This window comes from Danio rerio, chromosome 9, assembly GCF_049306965.1.
Source record: "Danio rerio strain Tuebingen ecotype United States chromosome 9, GRCz12tu, whole genome shotgun sequence".
Lineage (NCBI taxonomy): Eukaryota > Metazoa > Chordata > Actinopteri > Cypriniformes > Danionidae > Danio > Danio rerio.
Genome location: NC_133184.1, coordinates 45260462 through 45276268, shown reverse-complemented (window position 1 = coordinate 45276268; position 15807 = coordinate 45260462). Strand labels below are relative to the sequence as shown.

General features: G+C 34.3%; 1 protein-coding gene across 8 annotated transcripts in view; it reads left to right on the top strand.

Annotated features, from left to right (window-relative positions):
• The first annotated feature begins 1124 nt into the window (after positions 1 to 1124).
• znf385b (zinc finger protein 385B) overlaps positions 1125 to 15807 on the top strand; it is a 300195-nt gene continuing 285512 nt past the window's right edge. For 5 of the 8 annotated variants that reach the window (XR_012384883.1, XR_012384884.1, XM_073911674.1 and 2 more), the window contains exon 1: positions 1125 to 1206. The gene's annotated coding sequence lies outside the window, so the exon portion shown is untranslated. Of the gene's footprint in view, positions 1207 to 12864; positions 12944 to 15807 lie in introns of all 8 variants that reach the window. The other 3 variants (XM_073911670.1, XM_073911671.1, NM_212793.2) reach the window with 2 other exon arrangements.

Here is a 15807-nt window from a genome sequence, read left to right as displayed (position 1 = left end):
AATGTTGCCTAGTCGGATGAGTCTCCATTTCTGCTGCAACATTCAGATGGTAGGGTCAGAATTTGCCATCAACAACATGAAATAATTGGTCCATCCTGCCTTTTATCAACGGTTCAGTCTGATGGTGGGGGTGTAATGGTGTGGGGGATATTTTCTTGGCACACTTTGGGCTCATTAGTACCAATTGCGCAACGTGTCAATGCCACAGCCTACCTCAGTATTGTTGCTGACCATGTCCATCCTTTTATAACCACAGCTATAACTGGTTTCTTGAACATGACAATGAGTTCACTGTACTTAAATGGCCTCCACAGTCACCAGAACTTAATCCAATAGAGCACCTTTGGGATGTGCTGGAATGGGAGATTCGTATCATGGATGTGCAGCCAACAAATCTGCAACTGCGGGATGCTATCATGTCAATATGGACCAATATCTTTGAGGAATATTCCTAGTAGGCAACCTTTCTGAATTTATGCCACGAAGCATTGTGGAAGTTCTAAAAGCAAAAAGGGGGTCCAACCGGGTAATAATAAGGTGTACCTAATAAAGTGGCCGGTGAGTGTATAATGTTGACTGTTTTTAATAAAAGCTTCTGCACACACAAATTTCTCCTGATTTATAATTATAATACATTTTCTTAACACACAATTTAATTTTAGTGTTATTATTTCCTTTATTAGCATCTAAATTGCAAAGTGACTGCTTCCCACAGAGAGAAACAGAGGAAGGGAGCGTACAGGCAGTGAAAGTAGGGCGTACAGTATGTGCTCTTCAGGTAGCCTTGCCCCTGAGGTACCGCGATGAGCATGCGTGCAGCTTTCCCCGGCCAAATAGATAATTCAACAAAAAAATACTATGGCGACGTTTCAGTTTATGAATATTAACGACGTCGTGTGGTTGCCGTCCAATTGCGAGCCTCAAAACACGAAAATTAATTAGACCGCGCTGACGTTCAATGTTCTAAGTCAATGATGAAACGTCAGCTGTTGAATATTAATTAGGTCAAGTCAGCGTAGATCAGGAAGCTACCAATAGCAAAGCATTGTGTTGTGAATATTACTCACGAGGCCGTGGTTATAGTAGGATTCGTAAACTTCAGTCAGGACGCGGCGCATCGCTCCACAGTCCGTGTGCGCCGTGCAACCTGCAACACAGAGTGACGCCAAGTCTGTTCAACTTTACCGGGAAACATCAGCTGCACAGGTAGGAAAACCACTGGAGAATTCATATGCAAATACGCGCTTAATACTGACAACAGCTCCGCTTGTCACAACTTGATTTTAGTCACAAGAACAACAACTTAAAACGTCATGGCAATATTTGATGTTTCATCTCGAGGGTGTGATTTAATGAATGTTTGAGAAGAAAATATTCAATGTTTGCTCTCCAAGCGCGACTTTCTGTAAAGGCTTTTGGTCTCTTTTTGTCACTAGAACGTAGATCTAACAACTTTGTGCAAATCTCGTTCACTTTACCTCTTCACACAGCTTTCTAATTCAGAGTAAATTTCTGTCTTATTTCATATTTCAGCTTTTGCACTTGTGGCGGTCAAAACTGCTGTTTGGTAGCGAACGAGGCTTTTTAGTATAACAGATATTTGCATGACTTAAAGGGGCAGTTCACACATTATTCTCTCATGCTGTTGGAGGCAGATGACTGCTTCTTGTGATAAAAAATGTCTTGGAGTGTGTATGGGATGGCGAAGCTTAGAAGAGGAATTACTCTTATATTTTACGTTGTATTATTTCTGAATGCTTTGCCGTTAAACGGACGATTCTTATGAATCGGATCTTCACAAATGAGCATGGAATCAAACAAATTAGAAGGATTTGTTCACCTGTTCCTTTAGTTTGCTGATTTAATCTGGCGTCAAACATCAGTGGTACTTATACACGGTGGTGGAAAGAGTACTGATAAATCATACTCAAGTAAAAGTGTCATTTACTTGCCTAAAAAATGTAGTGCGAGTAGAGTAAAAGTATCTGTTGTAAATATTACTCAAAGCATGAGTAAAAACGTAGCCCTTTATATAGTACTGAAGAGTAGTGAGTATTGCACTGTAAAAAGCTGATGCATATACATGTAATATGTGCATGTGTGTATAAACATAACATTCTGTAGTGCATTTAGTCATTGCCCAGCAGGCACACAACGTCATAATATTAGGTTAGATTTAGGTTGTGATGTCAGGTGACCAAAATTCAGTTTATGTCTAATGTCTATTCGTCACCTTGGAATTATAAGGTTCTGTCTGCGTTCCAAATGATTTTAAGATATTGAGCTTCAAAGTTTTTGCATGCCATAGCAAACACTATATGTGTAACATTTCTCTTCCATACATCAACATGACAGAGACTCTAAATGTAAATTATCAAAATTCTCTTACATTTGCACATTGGAGTAAAACACACAGTTCAATACAGTTCATACAGTGCAATAGATGTAGAAGCTTCTAACTCTAAAAAGTCATTTCCCGATTGGAATTATAAGGTTGTATCTGGCAGATCATTCATTGAAGCATTACTTTTCTAAAAAAAAAAAACACCACATAATGTAAATAAGTTGTCATATAATAAGAACATGTGAATAACTCAATTTTGACAAAAATGTCAGATATAACCTTATAATTCTATTGTCTAAGGACAATAATATTTTGATGTCCAATTATGACATGAAATGATGTTGATATTTGGTCTATTTTAGGTTGTTAGAAAGTGACCAAAATCATCTTAAACCAGCATCATATTGACGTCATAGTGGTAATGTCCACACAACGTCAAGCTTTAACATCATTAGACGTTGATGGTTGGTTTTAGGTTGAGCGTTGGACATTGATGTCTGCCTTACGTTGGGTTTTGACGTCAACATGATTTTTATTTTTAAACACAATGCAACATCCCTATGACTTTAGGTTACAACGTCAATCTGACGTCATGTTTACATCCTGTGCCTGCTGGGTGTTTAAGGCCATTTTGGTCATCATACAGTAAACATCCGTCATCTTCTTATCAGTGATATGCATCTAAACAGTCTCTATGTCAATGCATGTAAAGATTTTGCACATCTTCTTGGACACTATTAATGCTTCGTAACAGTTTGCTGCAGTTATAAATCACCCATGTCTTGAGGTAGTTATGAGGCGATTTACCTTCTGTGTGTGATTTGATTGGACGGGAATCACAGGACTGATTTTTCTAATCTCTCCATAGACAAGAAACAATAAAGTAGTGACTGCAGGTTGAAGGAAAGTAGTGGAGTAAAAGTACAGATACTGCACTAAAAATGTACTCAAGGGAAAGTAAAGGTACACATTTATAAAACTACTTAGTACATTACAATTCCTGAGAAAAACTACTCGAGTACAGTAATTTGAGTATTTGTAATTAGTTACTTTACACCACTGCTTATACCACTGATGTGTGTGTGTAAATATATATAATTTTTTGATATTTTAAATGAGGAAAATATGCATGCGTTATGGATGTGACAAAAAAGTCAGCAAGTTTACAGTATACAACAGACTTTGTAGAAATTGTGTGAATTGAACTGCGCTACCCAAAAGAGACAATGATAATCAAAAGGATAAAAGTTGAATCACTATAGAACAAACATGATTGATTTTACATTTTTGCATTTATAAGGAAAAAGCTTTGTTATGGATGTGACGGATGTGAAATTGCCGCTTGAATGACTTTGGTAAACCAAATATAATTGTTTGAAAACACTGACAGAGATTTTTGTGTATTTTTTAAAGGTCTGTAAAATACTTGCTAACACAAAAAGCGCAGAAACAGTTTTGCGATTTTGGTGAAAATGTAATTTTTTTTTATGGCAAGGTTGACATTTGCATGGAATTGCTCATATTAGGGTTGCACGGTTTACTGGAACTATGGTAGTATCGTGATACTATGGCTCCAAAATACTGGCGGTGTCACTGTAGTTTGTTAACGGTAGTATCGTCATTAACGGTCTATCTACAACATGTTGCATGTGGAAAGTCACTAAAACGCTTACACGCTTGTGCAAAAATAATTTTTTTTATTTGAACAGTCTGTGCTGTGGAGCACTTTAAGGTTGCCAAAGGTGTAGAATTCACTCATTTTATGGTCGCCTAATGCACGTTTTCTGATGCTTCAGATTGAATCTGAATCAATTAATTTCTGCTGCTGTAAATATGATTTACTAGCTACAATAACTGCTACAATCTCTTAAAGAAGAGCAACTCGCAAAGTTAAATTTTCAATTACGTACCTGATAAGACTGAAAAAAAACAACAGCAAAAAACAACAGATCCTAGAAACATTAAAACTGAATTTTTGACAACTTCATACAGCCTAATTTGGTTGGAAAGGGCTAATTTTATTATTAATGCAAACCTAATTTGATATAATTTGTATCTTTATTTTAATGTATTTATGTTGGTCAGTTATCTATGAAATAAACAAAAAGAACGAATACATTTCAGGTGAAATGACGTGCAAATACTTTTTGCAATAACAAGGGAATCATAAATTCACTTCAAGTAGGTGTATTATAACATATTAATATAGTATTTCTCACAGTTTTCTTTATATCATGGATTTGAGTTATGAATTACAGTATCGCAATACTTCTTGGTATCACAATACTTCAGCTAGTATAGTATCGGAACATGAGGTCATGGTAGCTATAGACAAACATATATACATACATACATACATACATACATGGATTCATTTATGTATTTTGGCTGAGTCCCTTTATTAATCTGGGGTTGCCACAGCGGAATGAACTGTCAATTTATCCAGCATATGTTTTTACGCAGCAGATACCCTTCCAGTTGCAACCTATCACTGGGAAACATCCATACACACTCATTCAAACACAAACACTACGGACAATTCAGTGTATTCAATTCACCTATAGCACATGTCTTTGGACTGTGGGGGTAACCAGAGCACTCGGAGGAAACCCACGTAAACACGGGCAGAACATGCAAACTCCAGACAGAAATTCCAACTGACCCAGTTGGGACTTGAACCAGCGACCTTCTTGCTGTGAGGTGACAGTGCTAACTACTGAGCTGCTCCTTATAAAAATGTATGTTTTGTTAAACACATTAGATTTAATATTATCCTTTATTTACATATGAATGTAATGAATAAAACACAATCATTTGAAGACAATAATAATAACTGACTGACAGTGGAATGTAAGTACAGTGCATGTGCATCATTAAAACATGATTTCAGTGCCTTTTTGTTTCATGCCATGTTTTCCTGTTTGTCCTTGGACTAAATAATCCTCTCTTATTTGCAATTCTGCAGTAAGCCTCATTATATATGCAACCTCAAAAGCTTTAAACTGACTTTAAGCTTTAGCCCTTTGTGTCTTTTGGGCATCCTTTGTTCATCGATTCATTCATTCATTCGGAATAATCATAACAATAGTAGAAATGTCCTAAATGCAAATACACAGTGGACAGCTGAATGAAACTGCTTGCTGGTCAGAAAGCATTTTTTATACATAATTTCAGGCAAATGTACCTGTTTAAATGCAGACAGAGCCTTGGAAAATTTGACCTTTTACGTCAGGTTTTGTGTTTCTCTCTCTCTCTCTCTCTCTCTCTCTCTCTCTCTCTCTCTCTCTCTCTCTCTCTCACTCTCTCAGATAAATTCAATTCAGTTCAAAACAGCTTTATTGCCATGACTTGTCAAGTATTGCCAAAGCATTACAGATTACATAAACGGTGAATAAAATCATAAAGTGTTTATATAATATATACATACAGAAAAAAACACAATTAGAATTCTGATAAATATTCATGCAAATATGAAAGAAAAAAAACAACTAATATGAGGATTAAAAAATTATGAAAGAGTAAAAAAAAAGGTAAAATACAAGACAATGAAATACATTACACAACTGTACATTAGGCATGGGCCAGTATTAAATTCTGATGGTATGATAACTTTGGACAAAAATATTACAGTTTTACTGTATTGTAATTACTGATCTAAAATAATTTTTTTTTAAAACGTCTTAAGTAAAAAGCAACAAAACACTATACATTTTATTTCAAGAAACATTTAAAAATTGTATTTTTTTCATTGTTTGTTAAATCGATGTCCGACCAGTAGCTTTTGATGTGGCAGGTCCTTTTCCGCTGTAGATACGGTTGCCCTAAAAAAATAAATAAATAAAACGTACACATACTGTAGAAATGGCTTAACAGAACATTTTAGCAATTTTAAAACCTTGACTTTCCAAACTGCGGTAAATGTTTAAACTGTTACATTCTTACTGTACATTCTTGCCGATGATTTGCAATAGGGCTGTTCGATATTGGAAAAATATAACATTGCATTTTTTTAAATTCTGCGTTATGAATACAATTCCTCGAATATAAACATGGGGTCCAAAAATATAGGGGTGCTAATAATTCTGGCTTCAACTGTATATCAAAAATATAATGAAAGAGGAAAAAAATATTATTGATGAATTGTTGTTTTTTAATTTATTTATATAGCACATTTCATACAAAATGGTAATTTAAAGTGCTTTGCATAAACCAGAGTAAAAGAAACGGGGCATAGTTGCTGATTCACCTTGCTTTGACTGAACTCTTGGAATTTCTAATTTATTTGACCTTAATGATCTGAGGGATCTGTTAGGTTTGTATTCAGTGAGCATATCTGTAATGTATTGAGGTCCTTAGCCATTTAGTGATTTATAGACATGTAGAATTACTTTTAAAATCTATTCTGAATGTAACTGGGAGCCAGTGTAGAGACCTGATGACAGGTTAGATGTGCTCTGATTTCCTGGTTCTGGTCAGAATCCCGGCAGCAGCGTTCTGGATGTCTTTTTGGTAAGGCTAATGAGAAGTCCATTACAGTAATCCACTCTGCTGGTGATAAAAGCATGAACAGGTTTCTCCAAGTCCTCACTGGGAACAAAGCATCTAAATCTTGCAATGTTTTTTGAGATGATAGTATGATGATTTACTAACTAACTGACTACTGAATTTCAGACCTGACTCCAGAATCACACCAAATTAATGTTAAATTACAACTGTACATTTATTCAAATGGTTTGTAATGTTTCTGTCAGCAGTTGTAAAAATGCTCTTGTTTTAGGTTTGTCCATTGGCTGACAGTATGTGGCAGTTTGTGGCAGGCTGACACATATTTGGCTGCTGTTGGTATCATTCTCTCTCTCTCTCTGTGTAATGTGAACACAAGGCAGAAGGTGTGTCTTCTTAGATATTCTCCCTGATGTGTGGTCTACCTGTGCATAATTGATAGAGCACTTATGTCCTTTCCTCATCAAGGCTAATTTGTTTATTAGTATTGCGTCATGCATTAGGAAACAAAACCCAGGTTGCTTAAGCATCTTGGGAAATACGTTGGTTTGAAACTTTTCTTTTTTTTTTCACAAACACACATTAGTCTGCCTTTAAGACTTCCAGAAGATAAATGCACCCACAGTGTGACAATAAGCAACCATGCACATGGATGCAGTACATATGCTTGTTATTTACCTCCTTTCTTTTCTTCTGTCCTTCTTTTATTTTGCATTTCATTATTCCAACTAAAGCGGTGTGAAAAAAAATAAAAAATGTTTAACCGATTCAAGATTTCAATTAAACATATTTTTCATACGCTAAGTTTGGTGAACTGAACAATTTGGGTATAATCTAAAAAACTGGCAAGTTAAATTAACTGCAAGTTTTGGGAGACTCCATTACTCAATTATACAGTGGCCGAGAGAGCTTAACGTTCTGCAATTTGAGAAAACGCGTGCAATTACAAAAAACGCCAGCAAATTAAGAAAAGATCTTCATCTAGTTGAGAGCACACGTACTTCAAATCCTCAAAACGCAAACATAAAATAATTGCTGCATTTTCCCACAACGCAATCAATTTACGAAAACGTGCTGCATTTTCTCACAACATAATAAGAATGGAACACAATGGAAATGTTTCAAGTTGACCTAAAAACTTTACAGACGCCGCTGTGCTGTGACTATTGCTCAATGAAGTTGAAGGTGATATTTGAAATCTTTGAAAAAATGTTTTTTTTTTTATATTTTTTAAATATTTTTAATATCCCTTGTCTTTTGTTTATTTAGGCTAATAAATACTAATACTAAATAGTCAGGTTCGTCATGTTTTAGGGTCTCCTAAAACTCTTTGTGTTCTAAGAAAATGCTGACGTTTTTGTGAATTGTTTAGACCTAAAATTGCAGCATGTTAAGCTCTCTCGGCCACCGTACAATTAAATTGAGGCAACAAGTTTACTTTTATCCTAACTTATCAGGATTTTTTTTAGTGTAAGTTAAATGTAACACAACTACAACATCATTCAAACACAAAATATGTGTAAAATAAGAAGCAAAACTGTAAATAATATAAAATTAAATAGTTAAGTTTATTAAGACAGTTTTGTGGTCTACTCAAAGTCAAGGCACTTCAGATTCAAGTTTGTATGCTAATATTAGCAGTAAATGCCTTTTAATGACAAAAGCAAGCCTGTTACCTTCATTCACCAAGCACATGTAAGGCAAGGCAAGTTTATTTATATAGCACATTTCATACACAGTGGCAATTCAAAGTGCTTTACATAAACAAGAATAAAAAAAGACAAGTATAAGAAAATAAAACAAACAAACAATAGAAATGATTAAAAACAGAAAAAAAAACAGATTAAAATGTGTTAAAACAGGTTATAAAAGAATCAAAAAAAGAAAAAGACATAATAGTGCGATCGGTCGGATGTAGCACAGTGCACATTCAGTAAAGGCACAGCTAAACTGATGTGTTTTCAGTCTGAGTGTGCCTAATGTTGGAGCACATCTGATCATTTCTGGAAGCTGATTCCAGCAGCAAGGGGCATAGTAGCTGAAAACATGCACTTGACTGACATGTTTGATCTTTTGCAGAATCTTGTTCATAATTCAGCATTATTCAAATCAAGTTAAAAGAGGTTCAACTTGCATCTTATAAACCTTCATATGTTTATTTAGTAGGGCACACACACATGAATGGTTAATTAAGCACTTAATGAATGCAGGGTTCCACACAGTTCATCAAATCATTTAAGTTTAATTAATTTGTCTCCAAAAAATTTTGAGCTCATTCTAAATAAGTTGTTTAAACAAATATTTTTTGAGTAAAGGTTTTGTCACGTTTATTATCAACACCAATAATGCAATTTGCTAAAAGTTTATTTAAAATATTGATTACGTTTACATGTACATCAGTAATTGAGTGAATTGCCTTGAGACAATAATATGATTACATGAGTTACATGAGTTGCTTTTTGAATGTTCTGTTCATGATCATGTTTTATATGTTATAGCACAGTATTCAATTAACGTCATTGCGTCACCACGCTATCCACATTTCCTCTGGAGTTTCATGTAATTTCGGGTGTTTTTTTTTCTTTTTTCTTTTTACTTTAAAAGCAGTTTGGCAGTTTCACATTCATTCAAGAACATTTTGTTTATGCCCTCCGTGACAAACAAGATATAGGATGCGAGTATGAACTGCTGGAAGAGTGTTGTTTTAATGGAATTTGATACTGCACACTGTATGAGAAAAAACCTCAGCATTTCACTATGCAGGTGTCTGGTATTATACTGACTCAGCAGGTGCAGAGAATCGTGTCAAACAGCCATGTGTGTATGGACTATCCTGTCTAAATGTGGCGCAAATACTACATGGTGTAATAGTTTGATTGTGGTGTTGACACATCTGTAATGCTCTTCAATAATGCCACTAAAATCAGCATACTCCACATGTAATAATTAATAATTAATTAATAATAATTAATAATTAAATAAATAAATTAAATTAAATTAAATGTATTAAAATCAGATGTTGGTGTCTATGTAAACGTTCTCAATGACTTCTTATTATGAAACCTTAATATAGCAAAGCATTACATTCAAATGAATCTTTTAAATCATAAAAGATTTGCCAGCCTTTAATCTCTCGCATATTATTTCTTCCTGAGTTTCCATTAAGTTGAATAAATCTGAACCGTTGCTTTATGAAACGCTGATCTTTTATGGAAGTAAAGAGAGCTCCCTAATTCAGCTTTGAGATTGTACTTCAGCTCAGCACTAAATTGTAACCCAGAGCTCTAAAATGTTCACAGGGCTGTTATTATACCTGCTGTCTCCATCAGAAGAAAATGGTGCTGGTGATGTGCGCTTGCTTTCTCAATAAGTGTGGAGAAGCTCTTGTGGAGAGTACAATCAAAGAGCTGCCTTTCTGTTCAATGGTGTTTCTTTGCATGCTGTTTAATATCTGTCGTTAATCAAACTCATAAATCCTCACATGCTTTTAGTTGTAAAATCCAGAGAGGAAGCATTATATGAACAATGTTTATCCACTTGAGCTTCACATATGCGTGTACATGTGTATATATTTATTTATTCATTCATTTTTCTTTGGCTTGGTCGCTGATTTATCAGTTGTCACCACAGTGGAATGAACCGCCAAGTTCTCTGGCATATATATATATATATATATATATATATATATATATATATATATATATATATATATATATATATATATATATATATATATATATATATATATTTATTTATTTTTTTTACGCAACAGATGCCCTTCCAGCCACAACGTGTGTATATATTGAAGACAAAATTAGCAGCCCTCCTGGAAAATTTGTATTATTTTTCAAATATATAACAACCCTGAGCTCGCAGATAATTGAGCCCAGGCTTCCTGCCTGGTCAATGGGCATGTAAGGCAGTACGAGATCAGGTTGTTCTCGAGAGTTCCCAGTGGTAAAGGAAGAGAGGGTGGATTCTTCGAAAAACAAAGATGAGGATGTATTCTTAGTCTTACTATTTAAAGTAAGTTTGGAATGATCCGATTGGCTTACTAATGATTACACATGAAGGACCAGCTGCGATCAATCATATCACATGCTCCTCTCAAAATTAGCATGTGAAACTTCACTTAAAAAATAAACTTTTGTCTTTGCCATGATGAAATTACATAATATTTGACTTATAATTTGTTCTGTTGCCAATAAAACAATAGAAAGTAATAAATAAAAAGTAAAGGGCGATAATAATATTGAACTTTTTTTATTTTAATATATATTTAAATATTCCATTTTTAATACAGACAAATGAAGAGTATGTTAACACACGTTATGGGATCAAAATCTTGCCAAATATATCACAGTCTCTGATAGAAAAATAATAAGCATATGCAAAAAAAAATAATGCAACATTTTGTCTAAAATGATAACATGCAAATATGCAGAATAGGAAACAATGAGGTTGCGGACCAAAAACATGAATTAAAATTGCAGATGCTTTTAGAATTAAATTGCACAAAACTGAAATCTGGATTTAAAATGTTTGCTAATTGCAAACAAAATCAGTTTTTCCTGCTCATATTTAAATGTTTTATGTGCTTGCGGTCTTTTCTACTTCGCTCTTATTCCCACATTTTGCACTCATTAGCGATGTTTCTATCCAAAAATGCTAATTAACTTTATGCGCAAAACTGTAATATGGCAAAAGATGTGTGAATAAAGCAGCGTTTCCATCCAACAAGTCAAAAGAGAACAAAATCGTCACTTCATGATTATCTGGCACTGAAAATCAACCGTAAAAATGGAATTTGCTTCTGTTGGGAGAAGCTGCATGAATCTTTTGTTCATTTAATAAATGACTTGAGCCTCAGAAAGCAATCCTGACACACAATGAATGTGTGGTGGTGTTTGAAGGCGTGAGATGCTAAGCACAGATGCTCTTGACCGTTCTGGAGGTAATTAATAATATAATAACACTAATACTGAAATGGTTAAGGCGTTTTAGAATGACCAAAACAACATTTCAGATCTTTTACAATGTGCTCAGCCTGCTGGTGTGTTCATTCACACACATTTTTATCATCACATCATCTCTTATAACAAAATCACATGACCTTTTTTAATCATCATACTGGAATTTGTTCCATAAAAGTGTTTCCATTGTGGTTTCTTTTCTTATCGAATGATAAGTTTATCCTACTCTGTTATGAGCATATATCTTTTATGTGCATTTTCAAAATGTTAGCGCATCTTGGTGTTTCTATTAACCATTTTTTATACACGTATCCAAAATGCGCATAAAAATAGGTGGATGGAAATGTAGCCATTGTTTCAACACAATCTCAAATCTCACAATTTAAAATGTTCTGATTTAGTAGCTAATTTGTATAAATTCGTACGATCTCATTTGTACAAAGTAGTACGATTTGCTTTCCTTGTGAGATCAGGCTGGTTGTTTGTGCATTAGAATTGTACACACAATTGAGTAAATTATTATTTTTTTTTTATATTACGCGCTTTTTTTTTTTTTTTTTTTTTTTTTTTTTTTGATCCACGAACCCGTTACATTTGCCTGCATTTTGATCCCATACTCTTTCTCCAGACTAAAAAATATAATAGGAAATGGTATCATTTGCAAGATCTGTTAAGCATAACCTAAGAAATATTTTAAAATAATAAAAAATTCACAGAAGGGCTTATAATTTTGTTTTATATAAATGTATGTGCATCCCGAATCACAGCAGTGCTGATATACAGCCATATCCAACACAATCTCATGGCAGTTCGTAACTTTTTATTTATTGGCTAATTCGTATGAATTCGTATGATCTCATTTGTACACGATGAATTTGATGTACAACATGATTTGCTTATCCCCCAATGACGGTTGGTTTTAGGCGTGGGTTTAGGTGCCACGCCTTCTTTTTAAATACGTACATTTTTGCACAAGTGAACTTGTACGAATTTGTACAAATTAGCCACTAAACTGATACAACATAAAATTGTGTTTCCTCGCAGGTCTACTCGAGTGATGCATTGCTCATATGTAAACGCAAGGTGAATGAGATGCAGTTTCATAGATGCCTGTTTGAGAAAGGTCAGAGCAGTTTGAAGATATTCAAAGTCAGCAAGAATATCTTGCAAATGACACTTATTTCCTCTAAGCTGGTGTGTAATTTTTTTGTTGTGAATAAGTATGTTTTACTGAATTTTACTTATTTGTTATTACCCAGCAAACAATTTTGTGTTTAGTAGACGTCTAATAGACATATAAACGTAGACAGCTTGGCTAAAACAAGGCTAAACTTGGGCTGTCAGTGAAAATCTAATAGACATCTAAGAATAGCCCAAAACTTGTAGAGTCGTCAAATAGGCAGACTTTATATGTGTAGTCGTTCAGTTCTGTTTTGATGACTAGTCTAGTTTTGATCTATATTTAAACATCTTTTAGATTTTCCTTGACAGCCCATAGTTGTTTTTTGCAGCTTATGTTTGGATGTCTATAAGACATCTATTAGACATCTTTTAAAAACAAAACATGCTTCTGGGTAATTGGTTTAATTTAAATATGATGTCATTTGAGTGGCTAGTTGCCGTCATCCTTATTCTGGATCTCACATCTGGATTTGACAATGACATGAGGATTTAAATGTACAAGTCACAGCTTTCAAGTAGCAATGAAACTTCTTGGGGGGATTAAGACAGTGTGTGTTATTTTGAATGAACTATATGCAGATAAATGGCTTGCCTGTAGCAATTAAAGTCTGCTTCAAGTAAAAAAATGAAATCAAGTTTGATCCTTTTTTAATTTTTCTTTTAAGGTTCCAGCTCTTATTGTGCATGATTCATGTTATTTAAGATAACTGTGTGTTTTTATCATCTTTTTTTCAGTTACTCCACTTTTCTGATTCCTCATACATTTAACCACTTTCATTACTGTTAAGGTACTTTGAATAAAGAAATGGTTTCATTGATTCAGCAGGGAAGGACACATTCATTTATTCATTATTCATATACATTTATCATGATTGAAAGTAAAACTTTTTATATTTTTACACAGGTTTTCTGATTAAATTAAATGCTGGTGACTGTATTCATCAAAATCCTGAAAAAGGTGTTGCTATTTCCATAAAAATCTTTGGCAGCACTCCAATTTAATCATTGATAACTTTAAGCTGTGGAAATCAGTGTATTAAACTGATTTCTGAAGGATCACACTGTGAAGCATTCTTAACGATGCTAAAAATTCACATTCGCTTTTAAAATACTGATGTCACGTTAAAACACACACAGCAAATATTATGATTTATTAATACATTTCTGAAATGTATCGCATTGTGTCAATAAAATTGATTGCAAAGGCAAATAGCTACATGAGCTTGTAGTTTGTTGTGTTGCGATCATTGGAAAATGAGTCACAGCGTTTGCACTGTAATAAATAATATCCGGCAATCCTGCAAATTATTGCTGTTTCAGTAAAGATGTTTGGCAGCACACCATTTTTAGTTTTGTTAAATCGTCAACTTGGAATTATAAGGTTCTATTTGCATTCTGAATGATTTTGAGATATTGAGCTTCAAAGTTTTTGCATTCCATATAGCAAACAATATGTGTGTAACATTTGTTTTTTTAATAAACAGCCCTAAAATGTAAACAACTTAAAAAAAACATCACATAATATAAATAAGTTGTCATTTAATGAGAATATGTCAATAACTAATTTTTGACAAAAATGTCAGATAGAACCATATAATTCTTAGGTGACGAACTATAAGCTGTGGAAATCAGTGTAATAAATTGATTTCTGAAGAATCACGATGAAGCATTCAAGACGAAAGTAATGATGCTGAAAATTCAGATTTGCTGTATAAGAATATTAATAAATGGCACTTTAAAAGCAGCCAATATTATGACTTATTATGCCCCATATAGCAGTGTTCTCCCATGGACACTTCCACGCAAATACTGTTTGTGCTTATTTTTCCATATTTACCCTATATCAGTTGCAGACCATGCATTGCGCATTATCTACAGTACACAAATCCACATGGACTGTTCTCACATGCATGTTACTGTTTACCTCCTGAGTTGTTGTTGTTTTTTTGTAATCTGTCTCCAGACACAGACTGGTTTGTTATCTTTTTCATGTGGTGCACAAAAGCCTCACTGCCGTGCCACAGTAAAGGCTGGTTTTGTGGGATACTGTAGCTTGTCCCCTGCAGCTGTGAGATGCCTGTATAGGTGACTGGTAATTAGTCCCATTCTGTCTGCCATGATTTATGGAGCTCACCATCAAGCGTGAATGTGATCCATGAGCCAAAGAGGCAGTCGTTCTACACACGTGCGCAGTTAGGAGTTTATATTTTAGCACAATTATTTGAGAACAATCTAAAAACAATAATGGATGTATTTGAAATGATCAAACTGTATGTATGTGATCTTTTTGGATTGAAATATTACTGCCACTTTTTTATTTATCAATGTCAATTTGTATCAGCGTTACTGATGTGACGTTTGCAGTAAAATCTCAAAACATAGAAAGTATATGTTAACATCATATTGAAACTTCTGTTTATAATTTCCAAAACAACTAACCACAGAGTTATGGAAGCAGAAAAATATCAATCTGTTAACATTCTTTATAGGCAGCACGATGGGACAATGGGGAGCATGATCGCCTTACAGCACGAAGGTTGCTGGTTCGAGCACCGACTGGATCGGTTGGCATTTCTGTGTGGAGTTTGCATGTTCTCCCCGTGTTCGCGTTTCCCAGTCAGTGAATTGAATATGCTAAATTGGCTGTAGTTTATGTGAATGTAAGAGTGAATGGGTGTTTCCCGGTGTTGGGTTGTGGTTGGAAGGGCATCTGCTTTGTAAAACATATGCTGGATAAATTTGCGGTTCATTATGCTGTGGTGACACCTGAATAATAAAGGGACTAAGCCGAAAAGAAAATGAATA